Source organism: Salmo trutta, chromosome 16 (assembly GCF_901001165.1).
Source record: "Salmo trutta chromosome 16, fSalTru1.1, whole genome shotgun sequence".
Classification (NCBI taxonomy): domain Eukaryota; kingdom Metazoa; phylum Chordata; class Actinopteri; order Salmoniformes; family Salmonidae; genus Salmo; species Salmo trutta.
In genome coordinates this window covers 46,387,483-46,411,779 of record NC_042972.1, presented here as the reverse complement: position 1 = coordinate 46,411,779, position 24,297 = coordinate 46,387,483, and the positions used below count along the sequence as shown (strand labels likewise).

Below are 24,297 nucleotides of genomic sequence, written 5' to 3'. Positions count from 1 at the left end.
TCAGTGTTGCTTGCCTCGAAGTGAGTATAGAAGTGATTTAGCTCGTCTGGTAGGCTCGTGTCACTGGGCATCTCGTGGCTGTGCTTTCCTTTGTAGTCTGTAATAGTTTGCAAGCCTTGCCACATACGATGAGCATCGGAGCCAGTGTAGTATGATTCAATCTTAGCCCTGTATTGACGCTTTGCCTGTTTGATGGTTTGTCGCAGGGCATAGCAGGATTTCTTGTAAGCTTCCGGGTTAGAGTCCCGTACCTTGAAAGCGGCAGATCTACCCTTCAGCTTGTGGGGACATTGTCCCCACAGTGACTGTACGTACATACCAGAAGCCTGTAATCCATGGCTTCTGGTTGGGGTATGTACGTACAGTCACTGTGGGGACGACGTCCTCAATGCACTAATTGATAAAGCCAGTGACTGATGTCGTTTATTTCTCAATGTCACCGGAAGAATCCCGGAACATGTTCCAGTCTGTGATAGCAAAACAGTCCTGTAGTTTAGCATCTGCTTCGTCTGACCATTTTTTTATAGACCAAGTCACTGGTGCTTCCTGCTCAAATTTTTGCTTGTAAGCAGGAATCAGGAGGATAGAGTTGTGGTCGGCTTTATCAAATGGAGGGCGAGGGAGAGCTTTGTACGCGTCTCTGTGTGTGGAGTACAGGTGATCTAGAATGTTTTTCCCTCTGGTTGCACATTTAACATGTTCATAGAGATTTGGTAAAACTGATTGAAGTTTCCCTGCATTAAAGTCTCCGGTCACTAGGAGCGCCGCCTTTGGGTGAGTGGTTTCCTGTTTGCTTATTTCCTTATACAGCTGACTGAGTGTGGTCTGAGTACCAGCATCTGTTTGTGGTGGTAAATAAACAGCCACGAAAAGTATAGCTGAGAACTCTCTAGGCAGGTAGTGTGGCCTGCAATTTATCACAATATACTCTACTTCAGGCGAGCAAAATCTAGAGACTTCCTTAGATTTCGTGCACCAGCTGTTGTTTACAAATATGCACAGACGGTCCCCCCCCGTCCCCCCCCCGTCCCCCCGTCCCCTTACCGGAGTGTGCTGTTCTATCTTGCCGGGGCAGCGTATATCCCGCTTGCTGAATATCCATGTCGTCATTCAGCCACGATTCCGTGAAACATAGGATATTACAGTTTTTGATGTCCCATTGGTAGGATATTCGTGATCATACCTCGTCTAGTTTATTGCCCAATAATTGCACATTGGCAAGTAATATTGACGGTAACGGCAGCTTTCTTACTTGCCTTCTGCGGGTCCGGACGAGGCATCCGGCTCTTCGTCCTCTGCGTCGCTTCCTTTTGCGAATAATTGGGATGTCTGCCCTGTGGGGTGTTTGGAGAATATCGTGTCAGTCCTGCTTGTTGTTGTTGTTGTTGAAAAAGTCTTTGTCTAATCCGAGGTGAGTGATCGCTGTCCTGATATCCAGAAGTTATTTTCTGTCGTAAGATACGGTTGCAGAAACATTATGTACATAATAAGTTACAAATAATGCAAAACAAACCACATAATAGCACAATTGGTTAGGAGACCGTAAAACGGCGGCCATCTTCTCCGGCGCCATCTTGTTCTACAACTACGTTACTAAGTCTTTGACCCCACTATGTTGTTACATTGCTTCCTACCCACTGTGGTTACCTGCTACATTATTGTGGGAATCCATTCTCAGGCTGAATTGTAAAGCTGAGAAATAAACTGTTGATGTGTTTCTCTTGAGCTTGAAAAGCTCTGCTCACTTGCATTCACATGGCCACCTGCTTTGTGAGTGGCGTCTGGAGAGCCTCTCATGTGGAGCAGTTATTCGTCCCTTTAAGGCGGCCCAAGTCCTTAGTGTCTGATTAGGACCTACTTCCATGTCCCACTGTAGCTCAGTTGGTAGAGCATGGCGCTTGCAACGTCAGGGTTGTGGGTTCGAATCCCACGGGGGGCCAGTATTTCAAAAAAATGTTATAAAATGTATGCACTCTACTGTAAGTCGCTCTGGATAAGAGCATCTGCTAAATGACTAACAGGACCAGGGGAGAATGGCTCGTGTCATGACTACTGTATTTGTCACATGGGCCGGATATAACAGCTGTAGACTTGACTGGGAAATGCTAACTTAAAAACCCTTAAACCTGTTGAGGCCAGGGGGCAGGATCTTATCCCGGTATTGGGATTCATTGTCATGTGACCATGGCGGGGAATTCAAAACTGCAAGAGTAATCATTTCAAATAATCAACTATTTTCCTCCATTTGAAAGATATATCTCCTAAATCTAACCACGCTGTCCGATTTTCAGAGGCTTTACGGAGAATGCATAAAGTTAGGTTATGTGAGGAGGTTATGTGAGGAGAGTACATTGACAATAGCTGCGTGTAATGTTTAGCCAATTCAAAGAAGGGCATCAACAGACAGAAAACTAGCTAGAATTATGCACTTACCTTTGACAATCTGCATCAGATGACACTCATAGGACATTATGTTAGACAATACATGCATTTTTAGTTCCATCAAGTTCATATTTATATCCAAAAACAGCATTTACAGTCGCGGTGAAATTCAGAATTTTTTTTCGGCTCGAATGCTCCCAGTGAATCCAGCATTACAAATCACGGAATTACTATTCGAAAACATTGGTAAATTATAATATTGTCATTCAAAGAATAATATATTATCATCTCGTAATTGCTACCGAATGGCCAGATCTCAAAATAACTTTACTGGGAAATCACATTTTGCTATAAACTGGGTACTATGCTAACAACATAAGCTAAGCTATAAGCTAAGCTATACCGTTAGCATTAGCATCATCTAATATCGATAATAACATTCTAAATATCCCCTTACCTTTGATTATCTCCATCAGAAGGCGCTGCCAGCGATCCCAGGTCCAGAACAAATGTGGTTTCTTTTGACAAAGTTCATAATTTATGTCCAAATAGTTAGCGTTCAGTAGGCTCCCACAAAATGAGGTGGGCAGTGTAAAGTCACGCCGAAAAGCTAAAAAAAACCTAGTAAATAATCTATTTATGTTTGTTCAAACATGTCAAACGTTGTTTAGCATTAATCTTTTGGTCCATTTTTAACGTGAAACATCAGTAAACATCAGTAATATTTTCACACAACCTATCAAGTGTCTAGAATAAACGATTATGACAAAGACACTCTTCTCAGATTCATGCGCAGGCGCAAAAAATGAAGTGATGACGTGTCAACTTGTAAGCATTCTAATTCGGTCTGTATTCATGACAGATGCTTCCAACAACTTTCTAAAGATCGTTGACATCTAGTGGAAGCAGTAGGAGTTGCGAACTGAATCCTTTCTCACTGTGGTATCTATAAAACAATGACACTAAATAGTACAGTCACAAAATTCTCATTTTTTTAAATCTATTTTTCACAGGTTTTTGCCTGCAATATGAGTTTTGTTATACTTACAGACACCATTCAAACTGTTTTAGAAAATTCAGAGTGTTTTCTATCCAAATCTGGTAATAATATGCATATCCTAGCTTCTGAGTTGGTGTAGGTGGCAGTTAAAAATGGGCACATATTTTTTCCAAAATTCTCAATACTGTTAGCCCGTAGAGGTTAACCAACAATGCAGTTCAAGAAATAGAGTTAAGAATTTTTTTACGAAATAAACTAAAGTAAAAAATAAAAAAGGAACACAATAAAATAACAATAACAAGGCTATATACAGGGGGTACGGGTATTGAGTCAATGTGCAGGGGTACAGGTTAGTTATGGTAATTTGTACATGTAGCTGGGGGTAAAGTGACTATGCATAGATATTAAACAGCGAGTAGCAGCAGTGTAAAAAGAAAGGGGGGGTGTCAATGTAAATTGTCTGGGTGCTCATTTGATTAATTGTTCAGCAGTCTTATGGCTGGGGTTAGAAGCTGTTAAGGAGCCTTTTGGACCTAGACTTGGCGGTCTGGTACTGCTTGCCGTGCGGTAGCAGAGAGAACAGTATGACTTGGGTGACTGGAGTCTTTTGACAATTTTATGGGCCTTTCAATGACACTGCATAGTATATAGGTTCTGGATGGCAGGAAGCGGTGTTGTTGGGGCGGTATGCGAATTGCAGTGGGTCTAGGGTTTCCGGATGATGGTGTTGATGTGAGTCATGACCAGCCTTTCAAAGCAGTCCATGGCTACCGACATGAGTGCTACAGGGCGGTAGTCATTTAGGCAGGTTACCTTCGCTTTCTTGGGCACAGGGACTATAGCGGTCTGTTTGAAACATGTACTGTAGGTATTAGACTCGGTCAGGGAAAGGTTGAAAATGTCAGTGAAGACACTTGCCAATTGGTGCATTAGCGTGATTTGTTGATTTGTCAATGTCTCTCTGTGTGTGTGCATATGGTAAAATCTTCTTAAATGGTCTACTTGGTGATCTGAACACTTGTGTTTTGCAGGTGCCAGGAATGTGTGCACACTGCTGTTGATGCCCCATCATTAGTATCACACTGTATGTTTCTTTGTTCATTCAGATAAAATGTACAAATACCTACACAGCCTATTTAGCTTTCACCACACTTGTGCTCACTGAATGTAATGGAATTCTTGGCTGGAAAGAAAACCACCTATCTAAGGTATTGTCAGGACATGCCTGTGAATGAACTTATTATGCAAAAATAAAGTGCTACACCTGTTTTTTGTGGCATTTATCACATGATTTCCTTCTCTGAACAAACTGTCAAAGCACCTGTAGTAATGTGTGATTTTTTTTGTTGCTGCATTTGTTTGTATTTGTACTGGGCCAATGCTTGTTGCAGTGTCAATGCTTCACCTCATACAACATAAACTTATAGCTCTAGATAAGACTGCCAAATCCTGAGGGAATACACTGACACAAGTAAGCCAGCTTTGCCAAGAAAGTGCCAGAAGTGGGTCCAAGTTCCAATAACCCATAATGAGTCTGAGGGGTAGAGTCACTGCAGGCAGGCTGGCAGGAGGCCAGGTGGGACGTATCTGAGAACGTGTGAATGCAGCCATCGCATCTTATCAGTCCCTTAGGCCTGTCGGTGGGTGGCTTCAGTATGAATGGGAGAGAGAACCAGCCACTGAGGCCATACCATAACATACTATTCTCGAAACAGGGCCGTTCTCACGAAGAACATGCGGGAGACTGTAATGTCAGGATTAACAGCGATGGATGTTACAGTTATCAGTAAGGCGTCTTAGGACCTATTAGGTTTATTCTGGCTTGAACCCTGAGGTGAAGCTACAGCTCCAATAGAGATTTAGAGCAGTTCCCACAAAAAATCAGTCACTAATTATACACTTTATTACAGATGTAAAATGTAACGTTTTTATATCTATGATCAGCCACATATTAATATGTTTGACAAGAACAACCCCAGAAGTGAACTCCATTTCATCATCTGCAGTAGAGCAGAAACACCTTTGACATTTTGATACTTTTCTTTCCCTTGTCTACTTCCTCTTATTACCTACATCTACTCACACCCATCACTGTTCACGTTCCCTGCACTTATTTGTAATTGCACTGTCAGTGAGATTTGATGCTTTCTCCCTCAAGTCATTCTCATGCTTTTGCTCTGAGTGGAGAAATAGCCTCTACACCAGAAATCGACTGTACTTTTTTCTCCTGCAATTTACCATAAGTTAGGTTATTTTTGTATGGTGTTTTTATGGAAGATTGCTGGTACTTGTTCTTTGTCCCCTTTTCAGTTTCATCAACAACAAAAAACTGAGTGCAAAAAGAAAGCAATGTTCGTCAAAGCTTTTCATCAAATTCCACCAAGGCATTTTCCACTTACCTCTAAATCACTTCCATTCAATCTTCCTTGAGTGGTGACACATTCAAAAAGTGGAAGATTCAAGCTGAATTTAACTAGACATAGTTTCAACTTTTTACTTTTCCCTACAGTCCATTAAAGTAATTGCATGGGGGTTGTAAGTAGACTACCTGGTTGCAGGTGAAGGACGTGAAGATGGAGGAAATACACTACATGACCAAAAGTATGTGGACAGCTGCTCGTCGAACATAACATTCCAAAATCAGTGGCGTTAATATGGAGTTGGTCCCCCATTTGCTGCTATAACAGCCTCTAGTCTTTTGGAAAGCCTTTCCACTAGATGTTGGAAAATTGCTGTGGGGACATGCTTCCATTCAGCCACGAGCATTAGTGAGGTCGGGCACTGATGTTGGGGCGATTAGGTCTGGCTCGCAGTCGACGTTCTAATTCATCCCAAAGGTGTTTGATTGAGTTTAGGTCAGGGCTCTGTGTAGGCCAGTCAAGATCTTCCACACCAATCTTGACAAACCATTTCTGTATGGACCTCACTTTGTGCACGAGGGTATTGTCATGCTGAAACAGGAAAGAGCCTACCTCAAACTGTTGCCACAAAGTTGGAAGCACAGAATCGTCTACAATGTCATTGTATGCTGTAGCATTAAGATTTCCCTTCACTGGAACTAAGGGGCCTAGCACGAACCATGAAAACAGCCCCAGACCATTATTCCTCCTCCACCAAACTTTACAGTTGGCACTATGCATTGGGGCAGGTAGCATTCTCCTGGCATCCGCCAAACCCAGATTCGTCTGTCGGAAGCGCGATTCATCACTCCAGAGAACGTTTCCACTGCTCCAGAATACAATGGCGGCAAGCTTTACACCACTCCAGCCGACACTTGGCATTGCACATGGTGATCTTAGGCTTGTGTGCGGTGGCTCAGCCATGGAAACCCATTTCATGAAGCTCCCGACGAACAGTTATTGTGCTGATGTTGCGTCCAGAGGCAGTTTGGAACTCGGTAGTGAGTGTTGCAACCTAGAACAGAAGATTGTTACGAGCTACTCGCTTCAGCACTCAGCGGTCCCATTCTGTGAGCTTGTGTGGCCTACCACATTGTGGCTGAGCTGTTATTGCTCCTAGACATTTCCACTTCACAATAACAGCACTTACAGTTGACCAGGGCAGCTCTAGCAGGGCAGAAATTTGACGAACTGACTTGTTGGAAAGGTGGCGTCCTATAATGTTGCCACGTCGAAAGTCACCGAGCTCTTCAGTAAGGCCAATCTACTCCCAATGTTTGTCTATGGAGATCGCATGGCTGTGTGCTCAATTTTTTACACCTGTCAGCAACAGATGTGGCTGAAATAGCCAAATCCACAAATTTGAAGGGTTATCCACATACTTTTGTGTATATAGTGTAGTCTGTGTTTTTACCCTTTCAGCTACATTACACTTACCTCTGGTAAAGGTTCATTGACGTGAAGGAGGAATGGTTACATTGTGCCTGGTAAAGGTCAACTGTGTATTATTAAGAGCTGTTCCGCAGGCAGTTTCACCTGACTGTTGACCTCTCCCTCACTTCTCCTGTGTTGCAGACGCACAAATACCCATACACCCAAGACATGCTAACCTCTCACCATTACAATAACAGGAGAGGTTAGCATTTTTGGAGGGGTATTATATTTGTGCATCTGTCATTTTCTCATCATTATTCACGATTCATTCAGGACTATCCCTAATCATGGTAACATCCACATTAATGTAGAAGTGTTTAGAAACATGTTATATTATTATTTACAATAAAAGTGACTCCACAATTACACAATACATTATTTACCATTCATTTCTATTTGGCAAAAATAATCTGAAACACAACCAAAACAAACAGCAAATGCATCCAACAAATTTGTAGATTAACAAGCTTGATGTAATTATTGCGTTCTAGGAACATGGGACCAAATAAACCTTTGACTACTTAAACACATATTAGTGTATTTGTCCTAATACATTTGGTCCCCTAAAATGGGGGGACTATGTACAAAAAGTGCTGTAATTTCTAAACGGTTCACCTGATACGGGTGAACATACCCTCGAATTGAAGCTGACAGTCTGCACTTTTCATAGTCATTGTATCATTTCAAATCCGAAGTGCTGGACTACAGAGGCCAATCAACAAATGTCACTGTCCCAATAATTACGTAGGGCACTGTATACCATTACAAAACGGCAGCAATAAGCAAATTCTCACAATATGAGGACAGTAATCAATTTTGATTTTGCAAAGCTGAGAAGCAAACATAATATAATATATATAATATATTTGAATGGGAATCAGCATGACTAACACTGCTGTCACCAGTGTGTCTGCCTGGTCCAGATAGACTGTGGGAGGTAGAATAATAGACTGTGGCCAGGGGCATCATGCACACGTTATTTTTGAGGGGGCACAAAGTATGTGTTGAACTTAGCATTTTTCAAACACCTGAAGCAGATTTTTCGTGCAAGCTAGAGCCAAAATCATTATGCCTAATTCTATGTAAAAAATATGTCTAAGCATACCTCTTTAGCTGTTCAATAGTAATTTTAATGATGGTGTCATTCTGACTGTTGTAAATCACAGTACTCAATATACTGCACTAACATGCCTAGGATTTTACATTCAAATTATAATAAAGTACATGAGATCATACCACACCAGCAATACATGCACATACAGTATCATGGCTGCAATATGCAGCTTTTTGTGCTGTCTGACCAAATTCGCATAGAAATATGAGTTATAGATATGTAATTCTCATCGAAAGCAAGTCTAAGAAGCAGTAGATCTGTTCTATGTGTGCTATTTCTATGCTTCCTGTTTTTGCGTCTTTTGCAGTTTTCTACACCAGCTTCAAACGGCTGAAAATACAATATTTTTGTTATTGAAAATAGATTTCACAGCTCTTTATGGTACAATGATTCTCTACACTATACATGGCTTGTTTTGTCAAATAAACTGAAATTAGGCGAACTATCAGAATTTTAGCAACCAGGAAATGGCAGAGTTATTTTTGCATATTGCACCTTTTAATACACAAATATCATGATATTGTCATAAGGTGCCAGTTTACATTTAAAACAAGTATTTTTATGCATATCTAAGCATACATGTAGAGCGTTCTGTATCCTCCTGACTGATGGTTATTAGTTTTAAAGAAACTAAATATGCTTCTCTGTGAGTCTTATTCAGTATATTTAGTAATTGCTTGCTTTTCTAAAGTCTAGTAACCTTGCCAGCAGGCAAGCCAGCTAGGAGAGACAAGCTACTCTAACTTTATTGATAGCCTGAAATGGCTTGGTATCTAGTTATGAGGTTGGGAGATTGGGAACCTATCTAGCTGGCTAGCTAAAGCCAACTTAGTAAATTTGCTAGGTGGCTAGTATTACAGAGTATTACGTGGTCTGAATACAGAGTATTACGTTGTATTTATTCATCAAGAAGGAATCAATAGGCTACATAGCTTGATCAAATTCCTTTACAAACATACCTCCTGTGTGTCCTGCGTATCACCAGCAGCTAAAATCAAATCAAACGCTACGCGTGTCACACTACACTCTCTTTCCTCCTCCACTGAAGATACTGTCTGCACGCACTAAAGTATCTAGCATCCTGCCGAGCATATCTTTGCTCCGTGGTGCACCTTGTAAAGAACCACTTACTAGGGAGAATAGGGTGGGAGGGTGGGTACTCTTTGCCTGGTCCAGTCAGTGTGCCCCCCCCCCCAAATAAAAATTACTGCTGACAGATCTTAAAAAAACTACCAAAAAAAGATAAAACGTGGGCTTAAAAATCAAGTTTAGTAATGAATTGAATATCTGAAAAATCTGAGGAGGCACGTATCCTTGCGCCCCCTATGGGCATGACACCTCTAACTGTGGCCAAAACTGCAGGTCCATTCTTCTGAGAAAATCAATCTGCCAGCCAGCCTCCCAGTCTGGGCTGATTGCATTCAAGCCTGCAATCTTATACTGGAACGATGCCACAGAAACTCAATAGAGACACAGTGGTGATAGGCAAGGGGTTGCTCTGTGTTAGGGTCTCAGTGAGAAGTATGGTTACATGAAATGACAGTATGCCTGTGTTTATCTCCAACATCCACCACCGCCCAGGACATATAGAGTGCGCCTGTCTACATAGCCATGAAAGGACATGCCAGACATGACAAGGACCAGGGCTTTTACCCCTGTAGCTACCTGGGTTTGATCCACGTCCGGGTTTTTTATTGCATAATACTTGTGTGATCACTCTTATCTGGACAGAACATGGACACTTCACTGAGCCTCAGGCTTCAGATGTTTGACTTTGTATAATGATGTTTGTTCTTATTTGCTGGTACATACCCTACCTACACTGTTCATGCGTATCAGACTCTGCACGCACTATTGCGTGCAGATATATTTCTCTATTCCAAAACGGTTTGACAATTGAACAGAACGGTATTGACATCAGGGATGTGTCAACGTCACTGACACAGACAGAAACACACACACCACCTTGCTGCAGTAGTGCGGTGCTATGCCACCACTAAGAAAAGAAGGGGGAGATATTGAACCTCACACCACTTAACACGGTCAGCAACACACAGAGTGAGAGAGAGAGACACACACATCCATTAGGCTGTTGATATGGTTGGTTTGCGTTAAAGAATATTCATTTTAAAGGCTTATTCATTGGATAAGCATTGATGAAATCTGAATTCCTTATAAAGATTATGGCGTGGATTGCTGTAATCTTTAGGTGCGGTTGAAGTCGGAAGTTTACATACACTTAGGTTGGAGTCATTAAAACTCGTTTTTCAACCACTCCACAAATTTCTTGTTAACAAACTATAATTTTGGCAAGTCGGTTAGGACATCTACTTTGTGCATGACACAAGTCCTTTTTCCAACAATTGTTTACAGACAGATTATTTCACTTATAATTCACCGTATCACAATTCCAGTGGGTCAGAAGTTTACATACACTAAGTTGACTGTGCCTTTAAACAGCTTGGAAAAATCCCAAAAATGATGTCATGGCTTCAGAAGCTTCTGATAAGCTAATTGACATCATTTGAGTCAATTGGAGGTGTACCTGTGGATGTATTTCAAGGCCTACCTTCAAGCTCAGTGCCTCTTTACTTGACATCATGGGAAAATCGAAAGAAATCAGCTAAGACCTCAGAAAAAAAATTGCAGACCTCCACAGGTCTGGTTCATCCTTGGGAGCAATTCCCAAACGCCTGAAGGTACCACGTTCATCAGTACAAACAATAGTACGCAAGTATAAACACCACGGGACCACGCAGCCGTCATACCGCTCAGGAAGGAGACGCATTCTGTCTCCTAGAGATGAACATATTTCGGTGCGAAAAGTGCAAATCAATCCAAGAACAACAGCTAAGGACCTTGTGAAGATGCTGGAGGAAACAGGTACAAAAGTATCTATATCCACAGTAAAACGAGTCCTATACCGACATAACCTGAAAGGCCGCTCAGCAAGGAAGAAGCCCCTGCTCCAAAACCGCCATCAAAAAGACAGACCACGGTTTGCAACTGCACATGGGGACAAAGATCGTACTTTTGGAGAAATGTCCTCTGGTCTGATGAAACAATAATAGAACTGTTTGGCCATAATGACCACCGTTATGTTTGGAGGAAAAAGGGGGAGGCTTGCAAGCCGGAGAACACCATCCCAACCGTGAAGCACGGGGGTGACAGCATCATGTTGTGGGGGTGCTTTGCTGCAGGAGGGACTGGTGCACTTCACAAAATAGATGGCATCATGAGGAAAGGACAATTATGTGGATATATTGAAGCAACATCTCAAGAAATCAGTCAGGAAGTTAAAGCTTGGTCGCAAATGCGTCTTCCAAATGGACAATGACCCCAAGCATGCTTCCAAAGTTGTGGCAAAATGGCTTGAGGACAACAAAGTCAAGGTATTGGAGTGGCCATCACAAAGCCCTGACCTCAATCTCGTAGAAGATTTGTGGGCAGAACTGAAAAAGCATGTGCGAGCATGGAGGCCTACAAACCTGATTCAGTTACACCAGCTCTGTCAGGAGGAATGGGCCAAACTTCACCCAACTCATTGTGGGAAGCTTGTGGAAGGCTACCCGAAACGTTTGACCCAAGTTAAACAATTTAAAGGCAATGCTACCAAATACTAATTGAGTGTATGTAAACTTCTGACCCACTGGGAATGTGATGAAAGAAATAAAAGCTGAAATAAATAATTCTCTCTGCAATTATTCTGACATTTCACATTCTTAAAATAAAGTGGTGAAAGTCAATTTTTACTAGGATTAAATGTCAGGATTGGTGAAAAACTGAGTTTAAATGTATTTGGCTAAGGTGTATGTAAACTTCCGACCTCAACTGTAAATGAGCCCTCCCTTCCATTTGAAGTCCACCCTCCCACTCTGTGACTGGACGAAAAGTAGCCTAGGTGGCTAGGCTCATAGCATTAGTGGTGTAGACACCCAGGACATGGCTGAAACATGACTAGAACTTGCCTTCATTAGAGTTCAGATAGGCTTCATGTGAAACTAAATGACTCTGATAGGTGGCCTGCTTTCCATCTCATCCTCAGATAACAGCAGTGCACTGCATTCAGATGATAAGGTATGATTGATATGAGTTCCCACTGATGATAGTGATCATACAGAACAATTGAAAAGGGATGAGCTGTTGTTACCTAATTATCATAATTATACCACTAATTTCAATGTCATAGCTGCCGATATCAGTCAGATTAGTGACTAAGAATACCCTCTGTTAGATGTCGTTTCAACTAAAGTGATTGATCTTTTCATGATAAATTATAAAGAATAATAAAAAAAAATATTTGAACAAAAATGGGAAATATGAGTCTATTCTGATTTAAGATAAATCACAGATTATTTGATTATGACGGTGAAATTACCCCACCATGTGGTCCTGAGTGGTAGTACATGAAAAGGTCTCCAGTTCAGCCATAGGAAATCCGAGATCCTGCAAGGTGTTTATGTTGTCCATTATATGTGACTGACTGACGTGTGACTCAGGTTTGCAGTTAATATTACAGCTGTATGGACATTGTAATACCATTCTAGGGTTAGACCTTTGCTTTGTGTTTGATAAATGTATTGTCAAACCTCCGAATATTTTAGGGCCCTAGTCATTCCTGAGGCTTTAGGTTCCTTCGGATAATGGTGGCAATAGAAACAGAGTCAGACTTCAGTGTGATTAGCATGTATTGCACTGAATAACAGAGTTATACATGGAAAACAGATAGTCAAAGAATAAGTCAAAAGGTCCCTTGTTGTCCTTTGGATGGTGGACCATTCTTGATACGCATGGGAAACTGTTGAGCATGAAAAACCCAGTAGCGTTGCAGTTCATGACACGCTCAAACCGGTGCGCTTCGCACCTACCCTGTTCAAAGGCGCTTAAATATTTTGTCTCGCCCATTCACCCTCTGAATGACACACATACACAATCCATGTCTCAATTGTCTCAAGGCCTTAAAAATCCTTCTTTAACCTGCCTACTCCCCTTCATCGACAGTGATTGAAGTGGATTTAACAAGTTACATCAATAAGGGATCATAGCTTTCACCTGGTCAGTCTATGTCATGGAAAGAGCCGGTGTTCCTAATGTTTTGTACACTCAGTGTATACTTCCATAAATATTTTAACTGGTACCAGACTAGCTTCAGACGAGTCTTGTGAGGCTTGTGGGCGTCCTAAAGAAAAACAACCGACATGTATGTACGTGTTCGTGAGTCTCACCTTTCCATATTAGTGTGTAGCCCAAACTGTTCGGACACTATTTGCAGAAGTTAGCAGATCGGCGGTATCGACGTCAGACATTGGCAGATCGGTGGTACCGACTCCGTGAACGATTGTGGTGGTCTCTAGCTTAAACAGTCGGATTTTGATGTGGATTGTTTTATTATGCTAATTAGACTTATGCAGGGGTGCAGACATTGACTCCAGGGGTTTATTGGCAAATCGGCACACAGAGCAGTTGAAATGTAGGACAAAAAATAAAGGATGATCTTCTGTGGTGATAATTGTTCAGGTCCTGTTCTAGTCTCATGTGACAGTCTTGTAGAAAGAGAGATGATTACATCAAACATTGAATACTTTATACTGATATATATGTTGATTAAATCTGCTGCTTAATTTTACAATCAATCCGCGTCTTTGATTGGGTTGATGATGGGTTGGATTTCATATTTTTTGGGGTCTTTTTTTTGTAAGTAAATTTATTTTTTGAGGTTATGATTATTATTATTTTTTAGCTATACTGCAAGATTGGTGAGTAAATGTATACTTTGTACGTATTCATTTTGTCATGAGCTCATTTAGTCCAGAAGATGTCACTAGTGTTGTTTTGTAACAGCATGACGAACAGACTGAGGTTTTGCTTCATTTAGGCTCGGGCGGTGGACTGGGTTGCAACTTGCAACAGTATAGTATGCCCAGATCAACACTGTGTTTTTACTCTAAAACAACTGTAGTACTTCTATAGTACTTCCAGTATTATAGAGTTGCCTAACTGCATAAAGTGTAAAAACACTTGACTCAGAGCAGCCAACTCTCACGCATTGGACGTGAGACACGAATTTGACCCTCTCCTCGTGCTCTCACGGCACCCCTATTGTATCTCACGCATTGAAAAGTGCTGATTTGATTTTTTTCAAATTAGTCCATTAGTCACCGCGTTAACATTTCAACTTTGCTCGAAATTGTTTTGAAATCGGAGCATCTGCGCCTGCAATTTAGTCATGAGCTCGACCTCTATCATTGTGGTGTCTTGCCGCACAGCACATTGAAGTATATGATTGGTCTAGTTATGTAAGGGATCAAGGGGATTGGATGCATGTTTTAAAGAAACAGCCCTTAAGATTAGAGTGGAGCTGAATGGCGAGAGAGAACGTTCTCTGCAGAGTTTTTAAAACTCTAAAAAGAGTAGTTAGGTAGGGCTGTTTTATGTACAATGTAAGGTTTTATTTATCCCTTATTTTAGCAGGTAAGTTGACTAAGAACGCATTCACAGCAATGACCTAGGGAATAGTTAGAGGAGGGGGGATGAATGAGCCAATTGGAAGCTGGGTATGATTAGGTGGCCATGATGGTATGAGGTCTAGATTGGGATTTTACCAGGACACCAGGGTTAACCTCCCTACTCTTACGATAAGTGCCATGGGCTCTTTAGTGACCACAGAGAGTCAGGACACCCGCACCTTACAGAGGGAAATGTCCCCAATCACTGCCCTGGGGCATTGGGAAATACAGTGCATTTGGAAAGTATTCAGACCCCTTGACTTTTTCAACATTTTGTTATGTTACAGCCTTATTCTAAAATGTATTAAATTGTCCCGTCCCCCCCCTTCAATCTACACACAATACCCCATAATGACAAAGCAAAACTGGAAACATCACATTTGCATAAGTATTCAGACCTTTTACCCAGTACTTTGTTGAAGCACCTTTGGCAGCGATTACAGCCTTGAGTCTTCTTGGGTATGATGCTGCAAGCTTGGGACACCTGTATTTGGGGAGTTTCTCCCATTCTTCTCTGCAGATCCTCTCAAGCTCTGTCAGGTTGGATGGGGAGCGTTGCTGCACAGCTATTTTCAGGTCTCTTAGATCGTGTTCAAGTCTGGGCTCTGGCTGTGCCACTCAAGGACATTCAGAGCCTTGTTCTGAAGCCACTCCTGCATTGTCTTGGTTGTGTGCTTAGGGTCGTTGTCCTGTTGGAAGATGAACTTTCGCCCCAGTCTGAGGTCCTGAGCGCTCTGGAGCAGGTTTTCATCAAGGATCTCTCTGTACTTTGCTCCGTTCATCTTTCCCTCGATCCTGACTAGTCTCCCAGTCCTTGTCGCTGAAAAACATCCACACAGCATGATGCTGCCACAACCATGCTTCACTGTAGGGATGGTGCCAGGTTTCCTCCAGACGTGAGGCTTGGCATTCAGGCCAAAGAGTTCAATGTTGGTTTCATCAGACCACAGAATATGTTTTCTCATGGTCTGAGAGTCCTTTAGGTGCCTTTTGGCAAACTCCAAGTGGGTCGTCATGTGCCTTTTACTGAGGAGTGGCTTCCTTCTGGCCACTCTACCATAAAGGACTGATTGGTGGAGTGCTTCAGAGATGGTTGTCCTTCTGGAAGGTTGTCCCATCTCCACAGACCATTGGGTTCTGGTCACCTCCCTCACCAAGCCCTTCTCCCCCGATTGCTCACTTTGGCTGTATGGCAAGCTCTAGGAAGAGTCTTGGTGGTTCCAAACTTCTTCCATTTAAGAATGATGGAGGCCACTGTGTTCTTGGGGACCTTCAATGCGGCAACATTTTTTTGGTACCCTTCCCCAGATCTGTGCCTTGACACAATCCTGTCTCGGAGCTCTACGGTCAATTCCTTTGACCTCATGGCTTGGTTTTTACTCTGACAAGCACTGTCAACTGTGGAACCTTATATAGACAGGTGTGTGCCTTTCCAAATCATGTCCAATCAATTGAATTTACCACAGGTGGACTCCAATCAGGTTGTAGAAACATTTCAAGGATGATCAATGGAAACAGGATGCACCTGAGCTCAATTTCAAAGGGTCTGAATACTTATGTAAATAAGATTTTTTGTCTAAAAATGTCTAAAAACCAGTTTTTGCTTTGTCATTATGGGGTATTGTGTGTAGATTTAATCCATTTTAGAATAAGGTTGTAACGTATCAAAATGTTCAAAAAGTCAAGGGGTCTGAATACTTTCCAAATGCACTGTATATATTTGTTTAGACCAGAGGAAAGAGTGTGTCCTACTGGTCCTCCAACACCACTTCCAGCAGCATTTGGTCTCCCATCCAGGGAACGACCATGACCAACCCTGCTTTGCTTCAAAGGCAAGCCAGCAGTGGTATGTTGCAGTTCTTATGTACATATTGTTGTTTTATTCCTTTTCCTTACTTTCTTAATAACTGTAAAATGTAAATATTGTGTTGTTCCTGGAGACTGTTGCCATAGTGATACCCAAAATATACTGTACCTTTGTTGTGATTATTGATTGTTTGTTTGAAAACTTTCCAAAGAAAGTTTTTGCTTGTCACTGCTTATTTCACTTATCGGAACATATTTATTGGTTGCTGTTACTTCAGTCCCTATTGCAGAATGCAGCCTTTTGACAGCACGTACTAAAGTCGATTTAATCCACACTTGCATTTGTCCCCTCGTTTGATGATTGACGTTTAGGCTGTGACAACGAAAAGGCAGGGTGACCAGATTTATAACTATGAAAATCATTTTGTCAAACAGATTGCGAACCCAAAAGTTTGATTCTAGAGTGGGGAAAATATAAAAACAATTTGGTTAGGGTGTAGAGGCAGATTTATGTAATCTTGTCTTCAGGAGATTTTTTTTTTTTTTTACTTTATTTAGTCTGATCAGTAGAACAATTATCATTCTTAACAATGGGCTATAACCTGTTGGGGCTAGGGGGCAGTATTTGCACGGCTGGATAAAAAACGTACCCGATTTAAACTGGTTACTACTCTTGCCCAGAAACAAGAATATGCATATAATTAGTAGATGTGGATAGAAAACACTCTAAAGTTTCCAAAATTGTTTGAATGGTGTCTGTGAGTATAACAGAACTCATATGGCAGGCCAAAACCTGAGAAGATTCCATACAGGAAGTGCCCTGTCTGACAATTTGTTGTCCTTCTGTTGCATCTCTATCGAAAATACAGCATCTGTGCTGTAATGTGACATTTTCTAAGGCTTCCATTGGCTCTCTAAAGCCGCCAGAAAGTGGAATGGGGTGTCTGCAGTCTCTGGGCGAAGAACAGCAGGAGAGTTTGTAAGTGGTCAGCCTGGGGACAGTGAGACTGAGATGCGCGTTCACAAGAATTCTAAAAACATTTCTTTCAGCCTTTGAATGAATACAACATTGCCCAGTTGGAATATTATCACTATTTTACGAGAAAAATAGCATAAAAATTTATTTTAAACAGCGTCTGACATGCTTCTAAGTACGGTAATGGAATATTTTGACATTTCTTGTCACGAAATGCGCTCACGCGTCACCCTTCGGATAGTGACCTGAACGCACGAACAAAACGGAGCTATTTGAATATAACTATGGATTATTTGGAACCAAAACAACATTTGTTGTTGAAGTAGAAGTCCTGGGAGTGCATTCTGACGAAGAACAGCAAAGGTAATCCAATTTTTCTAATAGTAATTCTGAGTTTAGTGAGCCCCAAACTTGGTGGGTGTCAAAATAGCTAGCCGTGACGGCCGAGCTATGTACTCAGAATATTGCAAAATGTGCTTTCGCCGAAAAGCTATTTTAAAATCTGACACTGCGATTGCATAAAGGAGTTCTGTATCTATAATTCTTAAAATAATTGTTATGTTTTTTTGTGAACGTTTATCATGAGTAATTTAGTAAATTCACCGGAAGTTTGCGGTGGGTATGCTAGTTCTGAACATCACATGCTCATGTAAAAAGCTGTTTTTTGATATAAATATGAACTTGATTGAACAAAACATACATGTATTGTATAACATAATGTCCTAGGAGTGTCATCTGATGAAGATCATCAAAGGTTAGTGCTGCATTTAGCTGTGGTTTTGGTTTTTGTGACATATATGCTTGCTTTGAAAATGGCTGTGTGATTATTTTTGGCAGGGTACTCTCCTGACATAATCTAATGTTTTGCTTTCTCTGTAAAGCCTTTTTGAAATCGGACAATGTGGTTAGATTAACGAGAGTCTTGTCTTTAAAATGGTGTAAAATAGTCATATGTTTGAGAAATTGAAGTTATAGCATTTTTGAGGTATTTGTATTTCGCGCCACGCGATTCCACTGGCTGTTGACTAGGGTGGGATGCAAGCAGATTTATAACTATGAAAATCATTTTGTCAAACAGATTGGGAACACAAAAGCTTGATTCTAGAGTGGGGAAAATATAAAAACAATTTGGTTAGGGTGTAGGGGCAGATTTATGTAATCTTGTCTTCAGGAGATTTTATAATTTTTTTACTTTATTTAGTCTGATCAGTAGAACAATTATCATTCTTAACAATGGGCTATAATATAGCCTAATTAGTGTGTTTGTCAGCAAGAACACTACTGTTATTTCCCAAACATATTTCTTTATTCCACTTCATCTTCAACTAGTAGACATAAACCACCTGAATTATGTATTCATTTGATTTTTATTGAATGTTGGGTGATTTTGAGAAATGTATTATTATAACAAGAACATTTTCAAACACCCAGCACTTGGCCGACCCTCCTGGAGAGCAAGCAGGATTTTCATCCAGACCTATTTTAAAGAGATAGTTCACCCAAATTACTAAATATTTGTGTCCTTACCTTGAAAGCAGTTTATGGACAAGGAGATTGCAATCTATGATTTGGTTACTCACTGCCATCGACCAATACAATAAAAATTGTATTTGAAATTTCTTCCCCCAAAAATCTCAAAGTAACAAAGTCGTAAAATTGAGTGTTCATTTAATGTACAAAGCATCCTGAATACACCTGACCTGTTTTAAAAAAAAAAAATTAATTTCCACCCTGGTCATATGCCTAAACCATGTCAAAATATGTGGAATTACAGGAAATTAGCTTTAAAATGGTAACATTTTCACTCTAAGGGTTGTGCCAGGGTGCAATGAAATTCACTTAGCAAATCTCACTCCAAGCTTTCTTCAAAAGTTGGCAGCCCTGCTTGACTACTATGTAGTTACACCTCAAAGCTCCATAACTCCATGGTATTCGGTAACTTGATGTAAAGTGAGATTACTGTAAATTCATTGTAGAAGTCTTCCCCATTTTAGGGATCAGTCAGGACTTGGGAAGACTCTCAGGGATTGATTGCCATGTCTTTGTTGTGCTTGGCATTTATCTGCTATCCTCTCAAGGACAGAGGCAGTCTGTCAATAGGTCCATTGGAAGCATGATTCAGCAGTTTGTATACCAGCACATCCATTGCCACAATCTGTGTATCAGATGTAAGGGGACCTACATATATTTTATGTTGCTTTCTAATGAGGTGTCTCTACAGACACAATGCTTGACTTCTAAAAACATTGTGAAATACACACACACACACACACACACACACACACACACTGAGAGTGTTTGACTTTTTAACATTATGATTAAATCAATGTTCTCGTGGTATTTCACAGTAAACTTTGGATCAATGGTGGTGTGGTGAAAGACGTCTCCAAACAAAATGAATGGACAATAAAAGGTTTGTAATATAAGACTTTCTGCATTACAAGTGTTACCAGTTTGGAGTTTTAAAATTCACAACATACTTTTGAAAATAGCACCAAAGCGATTGGAAAAAAACTGTAACTACTTGTACTGGAAACCTCTCTCACTTTCTCTGTCCCCCATAGTTCCACACTTGTTTCGAGGTCTTTGACTGATGTAATATTTATACTAATATAGCAAAAATTTGCAAGCTAACAAACCAACAACTGTAAGGATCAATGTTCCCTCAATTTTTTTTCTGCACTGAGCAAATGTCAGGTCTGCTGAGCGCAAACTTGAACATTGTGAAAATTCTGTGCAACTTCCAGTGCACGTTTACTGTCAACACGGAGGCTGTAGCCGCTTTAAGTTACAGTTTTAACAGTGGCCAAGTACGCTACTGTGGCTATTTGATCATAATGTAGGCCTACCAAAATGGCCTACCATCAAAAACAATGGAAAAAATCCATGCCACAACATTTGTACATGGAAACAACTGTTCTATTATTTAGCCTACAGGAGCAGCCAATGTGTGGTGTTCAATGTAGGTGTACATTCCATGAGAATTATGAAAAAAAACATGCAGGGCTTGACATTAACCTGTTTATCCGCTTGTCCTTCAGACATGGAGGTGACTGCAAATGTTGTGGTGTTGTTGGATGCAAGAAATCATTTTACAAAATAAAAAAAATATTATTATTTACAAAATAAAAAAAATATTATTATTTCCATACCATTCTTACAGAGAATCAGAGAAATTATGCTACCCTCTGCCTATTGGCTACTTAGCTTATTCAAGCCTGTCTCAAAATACAACACCGCCCCTTTAAGACAAAAATACCAAAAAAAGCTTTTTACCTGACTTGCTTTTGAAAGACGTCTAAAAATGTACACATTTTGTGCTCTTGTAGTAAGCAATCCCTCCCCTATTGCTGACTACAAATGATCTACCACTGGGCAAATAAATCACTAACTAGCGAAGGATATGAACAAAATGTGCACATGTGGCTACATGCAGCTTTTGCTTTGATCTCAAAACAAGCACTTCTACTCATGACCACAGCTGTAAACACAGTCCAGTTCAAAGTAAATGGAACAGACCGATATTTGGCAATGGTCTATTTGCATATACAGTGCATTCGGAAAGTATTCAGACTCGTTGAATTTTTTCACATTTTGTTACGTTACAGCCTTATTTTAAAATGGATAAAATAGTTTTCCCCCCTCTTCAATCTACACACAATACCACATAATGACAAAGCAAAAACAGATTTTTAGACATTTTGGCATATTTATTAAACATAAAAAACGAAAATATCACATTTATATAAGTATTCAGACCCTTTATTCAGTACTTTGTTGAAGCATTTTTGGCAGCGATTACAGCCTCGAGTCTTCTTGGGTATGATGCTACAAAAGCTTGGCTCACCTGTATTAGGGGAGTTTCCCCCATTCTTCTCTGCAGATCCTCTCAAGCTCTGTCAGGTTGGATGGGGACTGTTGCTGCACAGCTATCTTCAGGTCTCTCCAGAGATGTTCGATTGGGTTCAAGTCTGGGCTCTGGCTGGGCCACTCAAGGACATTCAGAAACTTGTCCCAAAGCCACCCCTGCGTTGTCTTGGCTGTGTGCTTAGGGTTGTTGTCCTGTTAGAAGGTGAACCTTCTCCCCAGTCTGAGGTCCTGAGCCCTCTGGAGTAGATTTTCATCAAGGATCTCTCTGTACTTTGCTTCATTCATCTTTTCCTAGATCCTGACTAGTCTCCCAGTCCCTGCCACTGAAAAACATCCCCACAGCGTGATGCTGCCACCGTAGGGATGGTGCCAGGTTTCCTCCAGACGCTTGGCTTTCATCCGACCACAGAATCTTGTTTCTCATTGTCTGTCCTTTAGGTGCCTTTTGGCAAACTCCAAGTGAGCTGTCATGTGCCTTTTTTTCCTCGGATGCCGAAATGTGGCTGTCGATTATGGCAGACCCCCGCACCTCTCTGATTCAGACGGGTTGGGTTAAATGTGGAAGACACATTTCAGTTGAAGGCATTCAGTTGTACAACTGACTAGGTATCCCCCTTTCCCTTTTACTGAGTAGTGGCTTCCATCTGGCCACTCTACCATAAAGGCCTGATTGGTGGAGCGCTGCAGAGATGGTTGTCTTTCTGGAAGGTTTTCCCATCTCCACAGAGGAACTCTGGAGCTCTATCAGAGTGACCATCGGGTTCTTGGTAACATCCCTGACCTAGGCCCTTCTCCCCCAATTGTTTAGGTTGGCCGGGCGGCCAGCTCTAGGAAGAGTCTTGGTGGTTCAAAACTTCTTCCATTTAAGAATGATGGAGGCCACTGTGTTCTTGGGGACCTTCAATGCTGCAGAAATGTTTTGGTACCCTTCCCCAGATCTGTGCCTCGACACAATCCTGTCTTGGAGCTCTACGGACAATTCCTTCAACCTCATGGCTTGGTTTTTGCTCTGACTTGTACTGTCTGATGCACTCTAGGCCTACTACAGCTCTGATTGGTTATGCTGCACCGGTTTGTGTAGAGTACGGGCTGAGTCATGCACAATAGAATCCTACTCTGATGTCTTCTGCCTCCAACAAAATCTCTTGCATAGTTTGTTTGCATTCTAAGTCTTGAATAGTTTGCTTTGTTTCTGTATGCTGCATTGAAAGTGGCTAATATTTATTGATTCCATCACAATTGCCAGAGTAAAGGGAAACATTGATAGTGTTAACTAACATGGAAAACTCTAGCAAGTTCAATCTCATGCTTCTCTCCTTGGGCTGATATTTTTCTTGTGCTCTCCCTGGCAGTCCTGGGGAAGCTGCGAGGCAGTCTTGGGCTACTGCGTGCATGCAGCTTAAAGGGAAGATTGGTAAGGATGTATTTGAGAGACAACAAGTGCTCATTGTGCAAATGTGATTATGTTTTCAATAAACATTTGGAGAGGAAATAGTTGCGCACAGGTCGGTTGTGTTGCTAAACAACCGACCTGTCTATAGAGGGACTCTTTCCACTTTGTTCTATTGAAGCACACTGGCTGATGGAGGATGACAATCTAGTATTTATCTGTTTAGTTGTTTTATCTGAAAAGTAAATGTACATCAATTAATATATTCATGTATTCAGCAGTTGTCACATTATACGTGTAAACTAGACACTATACAATTTGTGTTCAGTAGTTATACGTTTTTATCAGTTTGATTAAAGTCATAGTTAGAATGTATTTTAACAAATGACAAGAAAATCATCTCAAAAGTAATGTGAATATTGATTGAATATCTATGCAAATTGAAAGTGATTTTACTTTGTGAATTTGTTTGTTGTAAATTCAAACATACTTATAATTGTGAAAGTATACCACATATTTGTGTACCAAAGTGTAAATAATGATTTTTTGAATGTTAGTATGCTCCTATTGACCAAGTATTCCCTTAGTGACACATCAGTGCCAATGGTATACGAGCATCACACACAGCAGGTGGACCAAGCACCTGTGCAGCACATGCAGGGAATAACTCAGCAATGCACTCAGCCCCCCACCACCTACATTACATTGGATGCCGAGGAGGTCTTCAGCTGGCAGGCAGGAACTGATGCATCATTTAACAAATTATTCATCCACAGGAATGAATATTGTAGAGCTCTGTTCTAAAGTTAACATCAGTAGAAAGCCTAACTGTGATTCTCCCTGAACTGGCAATGCTAATAATCCCCTTTGACAGAGCAGGTAAAACTACATTAGCCTCTAGTCTAACACTGATCATTCCTGAGTGGAGAGGTACTTTAGTAGAGGCAACACTGCTCATAACATGTCTTCATTAATATCCATGTTTGATGTTGAATGGCTTTGGTTTTGACATGGCCACATCCTTGCACATGCACTTTAATACACACTTCCCTCTAATTCTGAAATTTTGCTCGGAAATGGCTGCATACGGATTGTCTAGTGCAGGGACAGGCAACTTTGATGGGGTAAGGGGCCACAAAAAATCTGAACTCATAATGAGGAGCCACAGAGTCTCGTGGGTCTGTGTACCCACACATGCAGTCAGAGCCTTTTGGAGCTTATAGAATTTTGGAGGAAGTTTAGGAGTACATGTCCTGCAATTTTACTGAATTTGCCATGTGGCTTAAAGAAAATATTGCTCTTTTGAAGCCAGTTTAGTGCAATTCTACACATTTTGTCATGGGGCTGAGAGAAGATTTAGCAATTTTATAACAAATTTCATGCATTTCTACACGTTTTGCCCTGACTTATGCCATGTTAA

General features: G+C 41.0%; 1 long non-coding RNA gene across 1 annotated transcript; it reads left to right on the top strand.

The window, feature by feature from the left end:
- Positions 1–19,682: 19,682 nt before the first annotated feature.
- On the top strand, positions 19,683–23,025 carry LOC115150863 (uncharacterized). Its single transcript, XR_003867166.1, has 3 exons — positions 19,683–19,785; positions 19,966–20,030; positions 22,840–23,025. It is a non-coding gene; the product is annotated as an uncharacterized LOC115150863 (long non-coding RNA).
- The last annotated feature ends 1,272 nt before the right edge of the window (positions 23,026–24,297 follow it).